The sequence below is a fragment of the Rhinolophus hipposideros genome, assembly GCF_964194185.1.
Source record: "Rhinolophus hipposideros genome assembly, chromosome: 11".
Lineage (NCBI taxonomy): Eukaryota > Metazoa > Chordata > Mammalia > Chiroptera > Rhinolophidae > Rhinolophus > Rhinolophus hipposideros.
Genome location: NC_138057.1, coordinates 58,170,643 through 58,188,811, shown reverse-complemented (window position 1 = coordinate 58,188,811; position 18,169 = coordinate 58,170,643).

The window sequence follows — 18,169 nt, the reverse complement described above, 5'->3', positions numbered from 1 at the left end:
GGTGATTTTCAAAAGCTCCGCTAAAATCTGGAAGAGCCACTGATTGAAATGCTGGTGGATTTAAACAGTTGCAATACTCCATATAGTTCCAGATTTTATAGGTAATATGGGATGTCAGACTTCACTGATTATATACATAGTTACATATTATATAATTATACATATATATACATTATATTTAATGTGTTTATATTCTATAATATTTGCAATTATTTTAAAGTAATTTATCTGATTTTCATTTTAACTGCCAGGTATCATTCTTCACTTTTAAAATTTTGATTTTATTTATCTCTTAGTGGGCTTACAATCCTGGGTTTAAATTTTAGGATTATAATTACGTTTATTTAGATTTGCTTTTAACATAAAATTTTGACATAAAGATTTTTGAGTTTAGGAATAAAACAAGATTAAATACAAAGGTATTTTTTAAAAGAGGAGTGGCAAACATAAATTCTGTCATGATCAGACCACATTCTATTGTCATATATTGGCAGTGCCAAAAACTGTATACAAGTGGACACTGTGGTCAACATTGCTCAAGCAGTAGTTCGCCGTAATCGGAAGTGTCTGGACGCTGATGGTAACCACTTTGAGCACCTCTTGTAATTGCAGAAGTCAGATGTGACTTATATTCATCTTTTGTCATTGGCATATACTGAGTATTACAATTTTAATACAGTTTTCCTTTCTTAAAATGTGTATACATTTTTTTGGCACCCACTGTACTTAACAACTTCACGCATTTATGTCATCTGTGAATCCTCTGAAGGCATAGGAGTTTGCCCTTCTTGCTTTAGTTAATTTTATATTGATTACCTTTTTTCACTCCACCACTATTTGCTTAATCACAAAAAAGGAAATAGGAAGAAGAAAGATAAAAAGAACCCTACCTCTTCACTAGGTCTTAGGTCATGGTTAGTTTAGAGATGTCAACAAAAAGGAACCCTTTCGTAGATGACAAGACCACAGCAACTTTCTGTGCTCTAAAAAAAAGATGACTATTGCACAAGTCATGGAATTTCAAGATGAAATTGGTCTGAGGTATAAGTCACTGAAGTTGCTCAAGCTTGTGACCTCGTACTTAACATGTTGTTAACATTTATAATACATACAGTGACTTACTAGTAAGCATGGGAACTGTTTTTAATTGTTAAATTATCTCACCAAGGTCAGTGTATTATTTTTGGACTTTTCTACTCATTTTCTCTAAATTCCGTCTTGCTGTTTTATCAGATATTTTTCATTAATCTTATCAATAATTTTCTTTGTTCACTATCTCATTTCCCATTTGTGAATAATCACGTAAGTTTTAGCTATCTCTATTATATCCTTATATTAATGTTTTATTTTGATTTCTTTCTTTCTTTTTGAAAATTATGTTCAATAACCAATGGGACATTTTTCACTTTTTGAAAAGTGAAATTTTTACCTTTTCAAATTAAAGAATGCTAATACGATTTAAGCAAATTTTCCTCTACTAAATTCTTGATATAAATGAGATTTTACAGTTAGCCCTGGATGGCTGAGTTTTATCTGTTACCATCTGCGTTATGCCTAGAAGTCATGGAGATACTAGGAACAATGCCAACCACATTCCAGAAATTCCCAACAATATCTCCTCGACTTCACATTCCACTGGTAAGTTCAATGTGGAAATGAGTATAAAAGTACTGGATGCTTTTATTCAGGTCATTCGATTTCCTTACAGTCTCATCCAGTTTTTTCAGTCTTCCATGGTCAGCTCTGTTTGTATTTTGATCGATTTTCTAACCAGTTTATTTTGATATATTGATTTATAAAAATCACGGTTTCTTGAATTTCATTGAGAACAGATACATTTTTTTCTAAAATGTATTTCTTACTCTTGTGTTAATTTTCCTCCAATAGTGTAATGAATATATTAAGTCTCTTAAAATAGAAAATATTTTCGTAGGCTCATGTTTTGTTGTTACAATAATTATATCTGTTCATTGTTTGCACAATTGAATGCCTCATTTATCTCAATAAACAGAGAGGACAATGTTTTCCTATTTTTCCTAACTATAAACTTTTTGCTAATAGAACTTTCTTTCAATTTTTAAGCAGTGTGAGGTTAGGAGGGTGGTCAAGTTGGATATTCACAACTACTAATCAAGTGTCTGGCATCATTTATCTAGTCTTATCTTACTGAAACAAGAAAGAATATCCTGATTCTTCTGGCTAGTTGACTAATTACATATAGAGCAATATATTTCTAGTTTATTTCAAAAGTTTTATAGGAGTAATTTTTTAAACCAGGGCCATCAAGTAGAAATAATGATAAGCCACAAATATGAACCACGTATGTAATTAAATTTTTTCTAATAACCACACAAAAATTTTAAAGATAGGTCAATATTAATAATATACTTTTCTTTAGCCAACATATCTAAAATATATAACCAATATTAAACACATTGATGAGATTTTTTAAAAAAATACAAACTCCTCACCATCTGTTATGTATTTTATACTTACAACAAAAGTCAATTTGGACTAGCCACATTTCAAGTGCTTAAATGCCACATATGGACAGTGGCTACCACATTGGACAGTGAAGTGTTAAAACCTTCCGAGAAAGAATGGATAAAGTACAGAAACCAGGGTATACTTACCCCTCAGTTGTTCTATTGCTTATTTTATATTCTAGGAAATAATCCATCATTATTACTTACTTTTATATGCTTTAACTAAATTGCATCAATTGGACATCATAGTCTCCAAATTCATATAGAGTGTTTTTCATGGGGCAAGGGGCGGGGGTGAGGAATTTACAGCAAAACCAACCAAAACAAAATAAAACAAACAAGCAAAAACCAATACTACCTTTTGGCTAGGGATGCATACTGTAGATCTGTCCTTGTGGTAAGTATGTGTCTGAGAAAGAGTGCTATAATAGTTGTGAATAAAAACGTCACTATATTTTCCTTGACAGTGCTTGTTCTGCTTTAGGACTCCATCCTTACTTTGATTAGTGAATATTTCTCTTTGGTACTGGAAGATAATTAATCAGTACACGCATTTCCTAATGCTATTGTGACTGTGTTTCCATTCATTGTTTTTGTGAGTGGGTCAGTAGGAAAATGGAAGCAGATAAACACGAACGCTAGAGAAACACCACCGTAGACTGAAAGGGTCTGCATAATTATTAAAAACCCAGAAGAATTATCTTACCATACAGAAAGTTGACTTGTTGAAATATTTATTTTTATGATCTTTCAGGTTCAATGACAATATGATGATGATCTCTGTCATCCCCTCCTTTATCCTGAACAAATATTTAACCTGTTGCTCAACTTGTAAATCATATGCTAACCAGCATTATTGGGTGGGCCTACAATACTATCTTCTTTTTTTTTTTAATTTGAAACATCTTGTTAGTTTTATTTTCATTATGTTTCCCCATAGAGAAGTGATCTTCAGGGAATTTTTTTTCTCAATAAAATGCATGAATATGCAACAAAAGAAGTAATTAATTCAATGAATTAATCATACCATTATGTTTGGTAGTCAGGCATGTTATATCATTTCTTTGATGTGAACCACCAGTGGGAACAATCTCTCTTATCTGTCAGTGCAATGAATTTTATTAAAAATTAAAACTCCCCAATCTGTAATAAAGCTAAAGATCAAGGACATGTCTAATAATATTTTATTCACATTGCAGCTGTGCTTTGGCCTTTAAATATTTTACCCACTTACTAGTATGCCATTTTGAAGTAACGAATCCTATTTAGACTCAAATCTCTGTAGAGAAACAACTCAGAAAAAATACTTTATGCTTAAGCCTTTTGTTTTCAAATATTTAAAAGTAAGATACTTTCTTAATGACTTAGTGATATATTTAGTAAGATCATCAGAAGTAACACTCTATAAAAATATTGAGCAGCATTTTAGTGGCCATAAAACAAAATGCAAAACTATTTTAGGTCTCTAATAAGAGCCTAGAGAAGTCTACTCATTGATATTACAAGACAAGGCAAGATTAACTTAAGACTGTCTTGAAGGAGGAGTGTGCCCCTGAGAGCATTCTCTGAGTTTTGAGCATACCTTTCAAGGGGTGATCCCCAGAGAATCCTGAAAATAGTATTCAACTTGCTGGCTCTGTTTCAGGTGCCTGTTTAGTGTAAGTTAATTCCTTGTAAATCACAATGTTTTAGGGGACCGGAGTATTCATTAATTCAACCAACACTATGCAATTTGCTGAGTTGTTCCCTAGAGATACATAAGTAAAACACAATCTCTACTTTAAGGAGTTCACAGTTTAGTAGGGAAGGTAGACAAATAACAGAACATCTTCAATAGAATGTATAAGTACATATAATAATAATTTCAAAAATTCACAATTCAATTTACCATTAAAACTTATAAGTCATTGAACGACTTCTTTGGGCCAGGTACTGTAAGTAGCATTCTTTATATCTTCTCAATAAATGTTATGTGGTTGATATTACTGTTGTCATTTCACATGTAAGAAAATAGAGTACCTGACAGTTTAAGTAACTTGCCAGGCGACAGAGCTAGTGAAATAACAACAGGTGGGGCATAAATCAAATTTTATGACTCTGATGCCCATGAGCCTCTTATTTTCCTATACTTACTCTCAATGTTAGGTAGGAGTACCAAGACAGGATACAGGGGAATTGCCTGCCTGGCCAGAAGATCAAGAAATGATTCCTGGATGATCTAATACAAGGAGAGTCTTATTCACCTGAAACAGAGGGGATGGGTGTTGTAGGCTGATACGTTTTCTTGTGTAAAGACTTAGATACATGGGGGGTTAGGTAAAGCGTAGGGTATGTGGACAAGAGTTGAAATGAGGAAATGGAATGAAGTAGGCCATCGATAGCAAATAAGTATCTAAGAGAAAGGGAAGCTTCAGAATTTTTTTGAAAAGAATTTATCTGATAATATCTAAATTTCTGTTTTTGGACTAAAACCATGCAGACTGAATTTATGGAGAGGAGTTATGGGACAAGTTTAGGAAAAGGGATGAGATGTGATGAGTCCATGACATACTCATGTCAAATGAGAACAATTGAGAGATAAGAGTTTACCAATATTTTTCAGGCGAGTGGGGGAAAAATCAGCCTGTGAGCGAAACTGAATAGAAAACAACAACACCACAATAAAATAGAAGAGTTTGTTTTGGAGTTGCTGCCAAGAGTTAAGTGGTAAAGTGAAAATCAAATAGCCTTAGGTTTGAATTCACCATCCATTCGTTGGTAAACTTGAATGAATGCTCAGATCCTAAATGATGGGTGATGCTGACAGACAAGAAGGCAAAAAAGGAGAAACTGGCTTGAGAAGTAATATAAATGAAAGATTCGTGGTGAAAAGGAGAAAAACAATAGATAGGGAAATTTCTATAAAGCTAAATTTATTTGTCCTACAGGACTCCATTTTATTCTTTAAGAATATCCTGCTTATTTTTCTGTATTTGCTGTTAACATTATTTCTTTTGTGAAATTATAATGACAGCAGATAGTGGCTGAGACTAGTTTTTCCTTTTTAAAAAATTCTTAATTCGTGAAGTAAAGCCAAGCAACCTAAGCCAGTACTTCAATTTTTATTTTTTTTAATTGTTTTTATCCATGAATCCTAAAGTCTGAAAATCCTGCTCTAATCTAAATTATAGAGAATTTTTTAAAGTGGGTGGGAAAAGCTCCCTAATTTTATAGTCTGCTTTACAGTACACAAGAATGCCTGTCATTGTTTTCATAGAGAAGACCAATTTACAAAAGATCTGACTGTAAAAAAAAAAAAAAAAAAAAAAGAAAGAAAAAAAATTCTGAAGAAGGGCATAATTATGATAGTTGCCTTGTTACTATTTCTCAGCAGGGATGGCTTTGAATCTTAAGCTGTTGTGTCTCTCTTTTAGGGCTTCAAACAAACCTGACCCAAATGAATAACGAATAACTAGACTGTTATTGTGGGGAGGACTTCAATTAGAGGTTTATGGGCAGAAAAAGGCAGATGTTATTTAATAGCACCTGTTCAAGGAACAGTCTGGGGAAAAACCTGCAGCCTTTTTGCTGCACCTGCAAAAGTAGCATCTTTCAAGTAGCACTTTCAAGTAGCATCTGGAGGAGTCACCTTTATATCCAGATACATGTTGGCATCTCTGACAGGTTAACTTACATCTATATGATATATAAGATCAACAACAACATTGCATTTTGTATAAATCCAATCTTCTGGAGGAACTTACTACACCTCTTATATGCTATTTTCTGATCGTGTTTTCGTATTAAACTTGTCGCTATCTAGCAAGAAATGGTTAGTGAATTAAATACGAGTTGGGGTAAATGTTCTAGTGTACCATAGTCGTCTATAAAATTTGTACGTAAAAACATGCCCACCTCAGCTCCCGGAATGTAATCGTTTGCCCCCAACCTGACAGTAAGAGCGGTGAGGTCAGAGTCACATGTATTCCTATTCATAGCTCCAGACTGTTCCTTTTTATGGGCTTGTTATGGTCTGTGAAACTTGAGTGCTAACCATGCCTTAGGAGGATGAGGAGGCCTGGGGACTTCTGGAGTTCCAAGAGCGACTACAGCACAGGGACACCGAGGCAGAAACTAAACTGCCAGTGAATCGTGGACTCTGGGGATGCTGCCTGCTTTAAAAACACAGCACAACAAAACTGCAAATTAACAGTGTGATGTTTCAGTTTAGCTGGGGTGGGGCTGTATCATCCCTACCCCAGTTCTCTATCCTCACGCTCCTTATAATGTGGTTCCCAGACAGCTGCACCTGCATCGCTGAAGAGCTTGTGAGAAATGCAAAATCAGAATCTGTTTTAAGAAGATCCTCAAGTGATTCATATAAATATTGAAGTTTGAGCACCACAGTTCTATCACACCTTTTCCATTTTCTGAATCCCAGCACACATTAGTTGCTTTAATCCTTTATGCTGGGATTATGTACTTTATGATAGCAGTCTACTCTCATCCTCTGGCTCAGGGGGTCTCTGTTTTAAGAGACAGAGTGGGAGACTTGTTCAGGAAGGTTAATCTCTGATTACACCTCATTTTTCCCTATCCTTCCCAAGCCCATCATTACAGCTCAGTTCTCATAATGATAAATTTTGCCAAGGAATATCCATCCTTTCCATAGCACAGCTTCACCGAGTCATGGAATTTAGTCCTGTGAGCCTCTGTATCAAGTTCTGTCTATCGTGTCTGCTAGGAAATATCCTCAGCTATATCTGGGGTCGTGTCCCAATCATTTGGTCTTTGGCAGCATATAGAGAGTGCCACACTGCAAAAACTTTTCCTGGGTCAGCTTCAGGCATGCTAATTTGCTAAGTCCCAGGAAGTAATGTGTTGATTTGTCACGGTTATCTTGTTTGTGACCATCTGCCACCTCAGCAGAACATTAGTAGAATTAATTTCCTGTCAGGGCTGTGTGTCTGCTCTGGAATCTTTTGTTGGAGGGAGGCTCATAACTGTCTTCACTCTTCGGAAGCCTTAAGGATAAGAATTTGAATGTTGACACTATTGTCAATTCCCACATTCCAGCTCTGAGTTGGGTCTGCCCTGATGGGTTGTTCTGCCCCAGATTGCTCCCTGAGAGCAACCCAGGCTCCTCTTCCTTTCCTACTAATAGGCAACTGCGGCAGGGAAGCTTAAAAAAATCCCTGCAGATCTCCTATGCCAAATGAGGTTTTCTAGCAGAGTTTTACTATAAAAGTCACACTATTATTATATGCTCTAATCAAGCCTGGTTCTTCTTTTTCTTCCAAGTAGCCACTGTTGGCAAAAGCCTCTAACATTTTCTAACAGAGGCAAAAGCCTCTAACACACATGAGGAAGGTTTTTCTTTTTTCCTGTTGGTTACAAAAAGGTATGTGTACACCACAGGTGTTCTTCACTTTCCTGAGTCCTCATGTGATTGCTGCTCAGCAGCCAGTTGTACACCCTGCAGCGTTTGCTGTTTTCATGCTGCCAGTGACTTCTGCGGCCTGAATGGCTCGTGGCCGACTTTTTCACTGCTCGGCCTTGTGGTCCTACTATTATTAGAACATCTCTGTGGTATGGCCTGGCCACAAGTTTCTGGCAATGCAGTTGGCTAAGAGTGCCCCAGCTTCAGATGCCATGTGGTCTGTACCAGAAGTCCGGGTGCTCTATTGTTTATCTACAGCAGAACTCTGTGCTCCAGGGGTTCTGACCAGATAAGCAAAATATACATCTCAGAACAGGCCCAATAGTTTGATCAAAGACTTCTTATCCCCTTTCTGCAAAGGCTTTGATTTTAAAAGAAAGTCTTTTAAAAGACAGTGCTTTCACACTAGCTTTCATGGTTATTCCTTCTTATGTTTAGGGAAATTTTAGAGCTAATTACTCTTGATAGCAACTATAAATACTGCCAAACTTTCTACCTGGAACTTGCAAACAAGAAGACCCAGGACAAGGGCTTTAAAGTCCAGCTAAGAAAAGCTTCTAAAACCTGCTTTTGATTTTTAAGGTGTAATTCTGTGAATGAACACAGTCAATAATGTGTAAATTTAGTCTTCCTTCACCTTTCCTTCACCTTTTATCCAATAATTTAGCAGCCATTTATGAGGATGAAATCTTGGATTGAATCTTAGGTGGTAATTTAGTCTGAAATTGCAGATGGGTTTAGCACTGGAGTTTAAAACAATCCTGGACAAGTGCCATCAGTAACCCGTACATTAATTGGGTTCACCTTGCCTTTCAAAATTTCAATAAAATCGGAAAAGTCCTATTTCTGCTTATAAGCACGTATGCATAAAGAGGCAGCAGAATATTACTCCTCCTCTATTGATGTGCTGGAGTAGAAAAACCTACAAAATCACAGTTTTTAAAATTTTATCAGAGAAGTGAGGTCACAGAGAAACCCAATAGACTAAAATTCAGAAAGTGACAGGTTCCTCTAGGGAAAAATAAAAGTCTCATATTGCATTTGTCATTGGCGAAGAGGCAGGAGAGGAGTATGCCACTATCATTGAGGTAAGAAGATAAGAGATGAACTTTGTAAAAGACTGGGGTGTATGGGGCATGTCTGTGAACCATCCCTGGGAGCCCCAGACACAAGGAGAATCTGCACACACCCACAACTCTTTCTTGTGGGCCTTAGAGAAGCACATATGTTAAAGATGAAGGCAGGAGAACTGAAATACCCTCTATGGCACAAGTTTAGCAGATCGGCTGAAGCAGGTGCAGATTCAACAGAACTGCACAAACGCTCTGGGCCTTGAGAGAGTATGAGGTGGTGACTACCTGTTACTGGAGAAGCCGCAGGAGAGTTGACTGAGCAGGACGGCCTACTCGCCCAGGCACACATTGTCTGTGCAGTCCGAGGCCTGCAATGGAGAGGATCATACAGGCTTCTCATTTTTACACTGAGTATAGCACAGTGGTCATGCACGGCTGGCTGGAGAGTGGCAGGAAGGTTGAGAGAGAACCCCCGGAGTCACAAGTACATAGGGCTTACTGAAATTTAAGGACAGGCATGAGAACTGAGAAACCCCATAGGCAAGTTGACTTTTAAATTGAATATATGGCAACAGGACTTCTGTGGCTTGGCGAGAGCCAGAAAGCTGACTGAGACCTTCTTAAGTACAGGTGCAGAGGACCTGTGGCTGGTAGAATAATGGCCTCCAAAAGATGTGCCAGGCCTAATCTTTAGAACCTGTGAATATGTTACTTTGACAGCACAAGGAACTTGGCAGATGTGATTAGGGTAAGGGTATGATGACAGGGAGATTTTCCTGGATCATCCAGCTGTGTAAATGTCATTACAAGGGTCCTTAATAATGAAGAGAGAGGCAGGAGAGTCAGAGTCAAAGAGGGAAATGTGAAGTGGAAGCAGAGCTTTGCATGGATGCAGTTGTTGGGCTTGAAGATGAAAGGGAGCCGTGAGCTGAGGAAGGCAGGTGGTCCCTAGAAATTGGAAAGAACAAAAACTGGGATACTCCCCTAGTGCTCTAAGAAGGAATAGAGCTCATCTTCACTGTAGCCCAGTGAGACGTATTTCAGACTTACAACCTCCAGAACTGTGAAATAATAAATGTGTGCTGTATTAAACCAGTAAGTTCCCAGCAGCCATAGGAAAGTAATACCAGGCCTGTGAAGACTGAGAGCAGGAGAAGAGAGCATCCCATACTGTACACTGCATATGAAGGCAACGGCTACCCAGGTGTGGATATCTGGAGCAAACTGAATCTAACTCGAGCTCCCACAAAGCCCAAGCCTAGCTCAACACAAACCATATCAAATCACACCCCCCACCCACACTCTGCTCCATCAGTTCACAGTGTAATAGAAAAAGAGGCATGTCTGTTTCTGAGCATAAATCTTATTTACCTTAACCTTTAACATTACATCACATATAATTTTGGCATTAAATTTTTTAAAAATGAGAAATCTGAAGAAGCAATGACATATGATGCTTTGCCAAGAGACAAAAAAATCAATAGAGGCAGACTCAGAGATGGACAAATATCAGAATTAGCAGATAAGTACAATGATAATCTATAATAAGTACATTAAAGGATCTAGTAAAAGCAGTAGAAAACATGCATGGAAAGGGCAGAAATGAAAGTTACAAAAAAAGACAAATTAAAATTCTAGATCTAAGAAATATAATATAAAAATGCATTATTTTACTTATAAATTGACCAATGAAAGTGGAAGAAACAGTCACATTCTCAAGTCAGAAAACAACATGAAAATTAATGGACTTTGCCACACGATCTTGTTTGCTACATGATGCTAATTAACAATATCAGAGATACTTCTTCCCATCAGATTGATCAAATTTGAGGAGAGCTTTGAAACCCTGGCATCATCTTCATATTTATTTTGTTGCTCAAATCATGAAGAGCGGGGTAAAGGAGTTCAACATGAACAATGTTAAGTAAGAGTTAAAAGTCTTTAAATAAAAATAGGAAAGGTGAAATATGATAGGTCAACTGAAAGAAGAAGAAACAGGACCTGCCAGCTGTCTAGTATATGAAATAAATAAAATTAAACTAAAACCTGGGTTTGTGTGTTGGGAAACATGAATTTCAGTGACAAACTGTATTTCAGAAAACAAATCAAAACTAAACAGAATATAAAGCCCACTATTAAAATAATCACAAAAAAGCACCCAATTTTCAAGATGATTATAGAAACTTATTAAATATTTGTTAAAAATATCAGTGATACTTATGATTGTGAAAAATACATGAGGTACATTGTTCATGATACTTTTAAAGTGGAGAAAGCAGCACGAATGCAGACATGACAAAAGGATGACAAAGACTTTTTATTGAAAAGGGACAAAACGTTTCTTGTTCTGAGATTAGAGGAAAAGAATTGACAAGAAAACCCCAATACTTCAGCTAATAATTGGGAATTAGTACCCTGAAAGGTAGTTCAATATAATGCATAACCTTTACTATGTGAAGATGATACAGTTGATTCATAATTATAAAGCATGTGTACTGAGTTCTTTTTAAAATAATGGTTATTGACTGGTAATTATCCAACCATACTCTCTGTCTCCACCTTGTAACAAAGTATACTCATCTGTTAAAGAACACATTTAGAATCTCTGCTCCCTGGTCATTTTTAGAATCAAACCTATGACTGAGCTTCGTCAGACTGGTAATTTAATTAATTGAACTGATTGTCACAGAAAAGCATAGAGCAGTGGTGCTACAAATATGATCCACAGACTAGCAACATCATTGCCATTACCTGGAAACCTGTTAACAATGAAAATTCTCAGGGTTTCCTACCGCAGAATTCCTGAATCAGAAACTCTAGGAGTGGAGCCATTAATGTGTGGCTGAACAAGCCTTTCAGACAATTTCTTTTTGAACTTCTCCAGGATGGTGGAGGATATAAGAGTGGCTAGCCCTTCTTTGAAAATGTTTTGCTCATGTTAATTCATAGGTAATTATTAACATTTCTGTCAATGACGGTCCCTATTGCTTGAAGAAATGTACCCTCTACTTGGCATAGCCTGCCCAGCTCTTCTACGAATTCCTATTATTTTGCTGGACAATGTTGGAGCAAGAAAAATAATTGAATAAAGCTGACTCAATAAACATTCAAGTTTACAGATTATGCATCAAGACTAAAAGTCTTCAAACATCTCATTACCATTCTCTGAGTCAGTAATTTTAAATTGGAGGAAAAGGGGCGAGGTTTTTATTCCTAGAAGTCAGAGTGTTTGTGTTATCCTCTGCTATTCCTAATACATGGTTCTATTATTAGTTTTTGACAACTACTGCATGCCTCATAAAACACATTTTGGATTTACCCCAGCAAGCTTCTTTGTAGCTTCCTGGTACTGTCATCCTCTACTCCATTGTGCTCTCACCATTTCCTTATTTTGCTTTTTCCCATCCAGCTTATGTAAAACTGCCTACAATGGGTCAATTATCATAGCGCACAGAACATTTAGCTCTCCCTCTAGTGGCAGTTTAGTGAATAGTTCCAGTGTTTCCCTGGTTATCCAATTCCTTTGCAGATAGCAACAAAGATCATGTAATAACTATTATCTATTAGGAACTTATTTTGTGTGAGGCAATGTCTTAAGAATATTACTCCAATTGTGAAATTAAAAGGACAACATAGGACTTGATAAAGAAATAAACAAGATAAGAAAGTGAAACATGAACTTTCTAAAAAGAAAAAAAGAATACAGGACACATTTATGAGATCAGTAGAACTATAATTGCTTATATCAATGTAATAATTTTTACCTTGAGACATATTTGAAATAAAAATATAAGATATATATTTAAGAGAAAAACCAAATAAACAGGCTTTTAAAGGATTTTTTCCCACATCTTACAGTGATATGTTAATGTAATACAGAATTATAAATATATACAACACAAAAGATCAGAAACTATTTCACTTAAGTTAAATATCAAGTCAGTTTTATGTTCTAAACAGAAATTTGTATCTAAACACCAATTTGTATTTTCCTTCCTCCATGTTTGTTTCATAGATACTTTGTTTAGAAAGATATAGTTTATTACAGCTGCTTATACATCCTCTTTTCCTCTTTATTCCCATTACAATCTCACATTTGACATGGTGTGCCTTGGATTTAGACTAAATAGACCAATTACTCTATCCCTAGTGAGTATTTAAAATAAGGGGCTTTTTAAAAACAATGAAAAAGGTTTTTTTTTGTTTCTTTTTCCCTCCATAATGCTCCAGAATCCATTTTTCTGGATTAATGTTCTGGCCGTATCACTTACTAATTGTGTGATTTTGGAAAAGTTACTCGACCACTTTGTGGATGAGTTCCTTCATATACAAAATGGGGAAAATAACAGTAAGTTCTCAATAATTGTTAGCTATTAATATTGTTATGATTTTTATTATCAGAAAAGGAGTATGGAAAGTCCATAGTCTCAACTAGTAATTGCCTTCATTTACACATCATGGAAAGTTATAAGGTATATTTTAGTTAAATAAACTTTATGAACTTGTTTTTTTCTAGTTTGAAATGAGGGTTGCATGAGGGTTTGATGAAATGAAGACATCCTTATATGTCTTCAGATAAAACATATGCACTCTTGGTGATGTATGGAATTAAGTTTTTAGTAATTTACTTTTAAAATAGGTAAATAGGTCTATACTCAACAGCCAAACCTTCACTACTACCTTGGCTCTGGCCCTGTTTCCCCAGTTCTGTGTAACTAGGATTAACTCATGTCCATACATACAGGCTGGCCTGCCAGAGCTTTCTGAAGGGGCCATCGATCCTAACCCCAATCGGCTGAGAGTTGAACCCACTATTAATACTTCTGATCTGAGGGATGGGGTGGACTAGCTGCCGTAAGATTTCTAGGTTGCTCCTCCCCAGTACAAAGTGTGATTCGTGCCAACCAAAGCCAGAACTTCAAACTCAACAAACTTCAACTAGTGTTGAAGCCTGAAAAACCAGGAAACCCTAAATTTGAAGTCCACCTCTACTTTCATTGATCCCCAGGAAAGTGTTTCTGCTGAGATTCCTTCATCTAAGTTGTGGGCCAAAGACTGTGCCCACAAATACACACCCAAACATATATTTAAGATGGAAGCTTTGATTTAAATGTCACTGAAACCTGAAATATATTGATATTAAGTAAACTGCCTCTGGTCACTAGAGATTTAACAGTAACAAGCTGAGTTTACACCCAGCAGGGACTCAACAAGGGCTTGTTCAGTGACGGGAGAACATTTCTCTCAGTGTAAGTTATGGTGCTCTGTACAGAACATTAGCCATTTGTGTCTTCTGGGCATGTTCTTAGCAAGCACAGTGGCAAATCCCTAGACATGATTCTAGTTCAAAGGATGTGGAGAAGGAAATTTTTCACTTTTAATTAAAAGTCTAAGTCCCTGTTGAGCATAAGCAGAGTATATGTCACTCATTCACAGAAATTTAAATCCTGGCTTACTTTCACTTAGAGGAAGAACTAAACTCTCAGCCAAAGAGAGAACAGGTAACGGCTCGAGGAAACTTGGTTGGCAAAGGTTAGATCGAGATGTACACAGGTCCAATCAAAGTTCACATGTATTCTTAGTCATTTGGGAAATGTGCAAATACATATCTATTGGGGCATCAAAATCGTTAGAGCTGAAAGAATATACAAATAACAGAATAGAACGATATCTTCTGTTACTAAACCGTCATTATCAGTAAAGTAACGTGGAATGCAAACTACTTAAAATAATCAAATGAAGTATTTATAACTATCAAGTTAGTAATCTTAGAAAAGATTCTGGTCTAATCTGGCACAACTATTAAAAATGGCGATATGTTTACATAGTATTATATATAAAAGTGTAAACTTTGAAAATAATTATAGCATTATGGGTAATAAAATATATGTTAGGTGGTTATTCAGAAATCCTCTCTTACATCAAAGAAAGTAAACAATGTGCACCTAGATATAGTCTTTTTAGCATGTTCCACATTTGTAAAACAGAGATGATTTAATGTCTAACATTAAAAAAATAATTAATAAATGCATTACAGAACCACTCAACTGTTATGAAGTAATAGCATCATAATTTTAAAAGTCTATGTAAGAACATGTACATAAGCTTATAATATAATGCTAGGTGAAAAAATAAAATGTAAAATACATATACTAATTATGGGGATACAAATTATGTTTGTGTATAGACAAAGACTACGGAAGATTATGCAAAAAAATGAAATCAGATACTTTCAGTACATAAATAGAAAACAATGTACTTTTTGTTAGGTATCTTTTATAATATTGTTAAGATAACATTGGTACAATAAAATGTATATTTGTAAATAGATTGGTACCCTATTTTCAAAATTTTTCATAAAATTTTGTTTCCAGTTCTTATAAGTCTCTATGAATTTTTTCCAATCAGCCAAAGGGCTGTGGGGTTCCTCAATTTTCATATTTATAATTAAGTTGGGTTCTTCATGTGAAAAAAAAGTTAATATATTTATACATATTATATATATATATAACATATATATTTACTATATGTCTTATATTATACATATACTGTGTTTCCCTGAAAATAAGACCTAGGTGGACAATCAGCTCTAATGTGTCCTTTGGAGCAAAAGTTAATGTAAGACCTGGTATTATATTATTATATATTATATTATATTATATTATATTATATTATATTATATTAATCAGGTCTTATTTTACTATGAGAAATTTTTGCTCCAAAAAATGCATTAGAGTTGATTGCCTGGCTAGGTCTTATTTTCGGTGAAACATGGTATGATTTACATACATTTCCAAAGATGTAAGTGCAGGCTATATATTATTTCTCTCTCTTTTACTTCTTCAGAGAAATAAGGCTTAGAAATGTTTTAATTCAGACAGATTTCAAGTATTACTTTATTGACAGTCTCACATTTGACATCCTTGCTATAATTAGAGTGTGTATTATATCAAGAGATGCTCTGTGACATCCCTGAAGACTCAATTACTGTGCTCTTTGCATGTAATCTGGGCCAGTATTGGAGTAACATCTAATATAACAGGGACATATTTTCTTTGGATATTTTTCAGATATTATCTGATATAAATATCATAGTAAGTTACTTCTGAACCCATCGATGTTTGAACAAAAATAATACACTTATAAAAATATATTAATATATAAAATATTATTTTACACTAGAAATGTGAAATCGCTTGTTCATGGGTTTGTAGCCTTTTAGGAAAACGTATACAATCTCAATCCTCACTTCCATCTGTTATATTCAATTATATTTTATAAAATATATTGAAACTCAAGGAGATATTATGGGCCCTTGACATCCCTGGAAGAACACAATTGTAGGAAATATTATCATTATTTTATTTATCTTTCTTGTTTTAATTAATTTGAAAATGTATTTGTAGCATCTTAGAGGAAAATCACAAGTATACCAAGAACAAAGGCAGAACAGAAAAAGGAATCAAGAAATAGGAGAATAAAAAATTAAAATCCTTGCTAGAGGTAGTTACACTGAATTATTATTAAGCCTAATTCTGCAACATTGACCAAAACATAAAAGGGATTTGATGGATTATGGAAGTCTAATTTTAAAAACCAATTCATGTAGGCAAACATTTTACTACTCCTAGTCTTGTGGAAGAATTTATTGCAGGTTTTATGCCATCTAATTCTTGCCCATCTTAGTAAAGAGTGATTGGCTCAGGACAATAATTTGAAGTCATCCTGGAACCCCCTCTTTCTATTACATGACAAATTCAACCCATCAGCACATCCTTTTAGGTATACTTTCAAAATATATCCACAAGCTGACTATTTCTGACCACCTTGGCAATTAGTCTCCTGATTTAAGACACCATCTCTTCACTGGATTATTTCCCTGATATTTGAACTGATCTTTCTTTTTTGCACTTGCTCCCCTGCAACTTACTTTCAGCACAGCTCAGGAGTAACGCTATTAAGCACAGGAGAGGTCATCATACTCCTCAGAACTGTCTGAAGCTGCCATGAGCAAAGCGTTACAGGGCCCTACGTAATTATCCCCCCACCCCCCCACACACGCACTACTTCTCTTTTTATCATCCACTTCCTATTTTGTTGTTTTGCTTTAGCTGCACTGGATTTTGTGCAGTTCCTCAAATATACCAGGAATTTCCACACCTCAGGAGTTCTGTTCTTTCTGTTCCCTTTGTTTGACATGCCATCCTCCAGAGAGCTGCTCCTCCTGCTCCCCTCCAGATCTCTTCTTAAAAGTCACCATACTAATGAGTACTTCATGACCATCAATTATAAAATTACACTCCTCTCTTTACTTCCTATTCTCTTTTCCAGCTCTAGCTTTCCCTCCTGAGCATCTATGACTATATGCTATACATACAAATTTGCTTACTTGTTTATTTGAGATAGGCTGAGAATGAGGAGAAACTGGAGGAATAAAAGTGCAGGGACCCCATCGTCGTGCTTTGCTTGTATTGGACGAAGGGGTTTCAAGTGGAAAGAGCCTGATCTTCCATACATCTTACCGGGTGATACTTTAAGCCACTTTAAAACGGAATTCTCATCTCCACTCCCTTGGTTATGCAGAGACAGCCTGAGGAGGTACCACTGTGTTTTACATATCAGGTAGCACCTTGCCATATGGAAACCTTCCTCCGTGGGCACCCGTCTTGTTTTAGGTCATTCGAAATGTTACTGCATCTTTAGCTTCTACTCTGTAGCGACTATGTTTTCTCCCTTTGTCCCCCCCACCACACTTTTTTTAAAAAATTACCAATAGTCTCTTTCCTTTTCTGAATTCATGAACTGTATCTTGCAGAAATCTTGCAGCCTCTTGCCTTGGCCAAAAGGGGTCTCAACCTTTCCAAAGTTTGGCGTTTTTTGTCTCTGCATATTCAGAACCATTAGGTCTGCTTCCTGATCTATTCTTTAGCACTTGCTCTGTGCTGACTGGGAAAATGAAATCATTTTCTGCTCTTGGTTAGACTATAGCCTGCTCTCTATTATGGATATTATTATGGCCTTTGGACAGAACCCTGCTTTCTCACCATTTTTCTTTGATGGACAAGAGACTGTATAAGATGAATCATTTAAAATGGTTCTATTGTAATTTCTGATTGCATATGGTAAAGCAGCAAAGATTCACAGGTTTGTTGTAGATAAGGATACTTCTAGAGGCCTGTCAGTTTGTGTCT